This window comes from Chinchilla lanigera, unplaced genomic scaffold, assembly GCF_000276665.1.
Source record: "Chinchilla lanigera isolate Chin_1 unplaced genomic scaffold, ChiLan1.0 scaffold00036, whole genome shotgun sequence".
Taxonomy (NCBI): domain Eukaryota; kingdom Metazoa; phylum Chordata; class Mammalia; order Rodentia; family Chinchillidae; genus Chinchilla; species Chinchilla lanigera.
In genome coordinates this window covers 12321260-12323924 of record NW_004955437.1, presented here as the reverse complement: position 1 = coordinate 12323924, position 2665 = coordinate 12321260, and the positions used below count along the sequence as shown (strand labels likewise).

General features: G+C 38.1%; 1 protein-coding gene and 1 long non-coding RNA gene across 3 annotated transcripts in view; one reads left to right on the top strand and one right to left on the bottom strand.

Moving 5' to 3' along the window:
• LOC106149073 overlaps positions 1-1091 on the bottom strand; it is a 35727-nt gene extending 34636 nt beyond the window's left edge. For both annotated transcript variants that reach the window (XR_001235021.1, XR_001235022.1), the window contains exon 1: positions 801-1091. This is a non-coding gene — a long non-coding RNA (uncharacterized LOC106149073). The remainder of the gene's footprint in view (positions 1-800) is intronic.
• The window catches only part of Ptchd4 (patched domain containing 4), a gene marked incomplete at its 5' end in the record, with an annotated part of 170135 nt that overhangs the window by 99941 nt on the left and 67529 nt on the right, over positions 1-2665 (top strand). The window lies entirely within an intron of this gene.

The following is a 2665-nucleotide window of genomic DNA, read 5'->3' as shown; positions in this document are numbered from 1 at the left end:
CACAGGCTCAGGATGTATACAAAGTAAGCACTCTGGCTTCCTGCTAAGTCACTTAGCCAAACCTCTAGACTCCCCCAGTTGACACAATGTATCAACCATAACATACCCTCAAATTAGAAAAACTATAAACAAAGTGCATTTGATTTTAAATAAAAACAAAACCCACCATAATTTATGACACTACAGTTTCTATGCTTATTACAGAAAGATGTAAAATTTCTTATTAGTGGTTAGAGAGAGGGCTATTTTAACTAGTAAGAATTCTCAGTACTAAGAATTTTGGAAACATAATGTGGAATTGGTTCTCTTGAGCCTTCAGTGGACAGATTTTCTTAGCACTGGCATGGGTCTAGTCTTAAACTTTGAATGTAAAAACCCATTAACGGTATTCCTTGGGTTGGAGGAAGTAGGACTCAAATGTTCTTAGATTATATTTCATAATTCATAAACTAAACTTTATGAAAGATGCACTGCATGTTAATTGGTCTGAGAATGCACAACAGAAGAATGTATAGATTTAGTCATAGGATTTCTATATGAAAACCTGACCCTCAGTAACAGATGTAGCTCAGGTAAAAAGTCTCAACCTAGAATTTGAGAAACCATACTCTCTCTGGGCAACAAACACAAATCTTTCTGCTGAAAAATATTTTAATCTGTTAATGGCAGTTTGAAAAAAATGATGGAAGCCATTACTACCCTACCACCTTAATCATTTTCAAATGTTTTTAATCTTCAAACCCTTTTGGGGGGCTTCCAGTTTGATCCCAAAATACACAGAATAGTGTTATAACACATACCTCCATGTCCCCCAGAAGACTTCATTCCTAGAGCAGTACTTTGGATGGTTGTGTAATCTTTAAAAAGTGAGGCAAGCATCCACTTTTGAACTTCACCTGAGGAGGTCACCAGCTTTCAAAGTGTTCTCCTGAGGAAGGCAGCCCCTCTTCAAAATGTGTCCTCCGTGGAGGTCTGAGGTTTTCAAAATGTTCACCTTCCACATTCCTTTCAAGGCATCTTCACACTGTGTCTGAGTGGGTTCAAGACAGGACTGTGAGCTGTCTCTGTCCCTGCATAGTGCTTCTTCAGTGGTGAGGAATGTTAGGGCCACAGCACCATAGGAACAGAATCTCTTAGAATGTTGGAGCCAAGTGATGTCACAAGTGCTCCTAACCCAAACCCTTACATTCACTGACCAAGGAAGATGTTAAGCTTGAAGACAAACTACTTTTCATTTAGTAATGTAGCTAAATTGGTATTTATTAGTTTACTAGGGATGCCAGTATCTGGACTTGGCATCATTAACAGTAAATAGGCCATTTTTTGAGGTAGGACTGGGTTAGGACCCAAATACTCTACAGCTTCTTATCCTTAGTAAAGAGGTGGTTAGAGTTTGCAACAGAGACAAAGGCCAATAGGTAGCAACTCTCAGGGAATGCCACTGAAAAGGAGAATTAATTAAAGAGTTCTTCCTATTAAAAACAAAGCTTTCCACTACAATCAACACATAAATCTCAACACAAACAGGCAAACAAAATAGAAACATAAGCAGACAAGCTAGTAAAATGCATCCAAAAATTCAAAACACCCCCAGAACTGATCCATGGGGCATCAAAGAGGAGGAAATCAAAAGTCACATGGCTGAATTATTCAGAATGGTACCAGAAGAGATAACCAAACAAACCAATAAAGTATGTGCAAGCTCACAGAATATACAGTATAAGTAAACAGATACTGGACCGAATAAACAAAATGATATGCAAGTCTACAGAAGACACAAATAAAAAGCTAGCAGAGCTAAACAAAATGATGCAAATCATGAATAATCAGCATACAAAAGAATTATAATCCTTAAAATTCCAGATAGGAATTCAAGAGATTAAGCATTCTATGGAAAGTTTGGGCAACAAAAGTGACCTGTGTGAGGACGGTGTGAGAAGTAGAAGACAAGGTGACTAAGGAGAGACCTTTAAAACAACAAGAACACATGAAAAATGGACCCCATAGCTCCTAGATGATGCAGAGACTATTTTAAGATTAATTGGAATTAGTGAAAAAATCAGAAGACAGCACAAATAGCATAACAAATTTCACTGAAATAATAGCAAAAAACTTTCCAAGTAACACAAAAGAATTTAATATACAGATAAGTGAGGCATATACAACCCCAAATAGCCATGATCAGGAAAGAATCTCTTCACTACACATCAAAGTCGAAATCCAGAAAACCAATAGAAGAACAGAGTGCTAAAGGTGTTAGGGAAAGCAGCGAATCACTTACAATGGTAAACCCATTAGAATTACAGCGGACTTTGCAATGCAAACTTACAAGGCCAGGAGAACATGGAGTGAGGTGTTTCAAGCCCTGAAAGAAACCAATTCCCAAGCCAGGATGGTAAACCCAGCAAAACTATGGCTCAAAATTGTTGGAGAAATAAGATATTTCCATGATAAAGAGCACCTAAAGAAATCCATAACCAGTAAGCCAGTTGTGGTGGCACATGCCTGTAATTCAAGCACTTCAGGAGGCTGAGGCAGGAGGATAGCCAGAGGTTTGAAGCCAGCCTGGGCAAGACAGAAATAAAGAGAAATTCATGACCACCAATATCAGCACTTTTGGAAATTCTCTAGGTTATCCTACAAGGAAGTAGTGAAGCAAAGAATG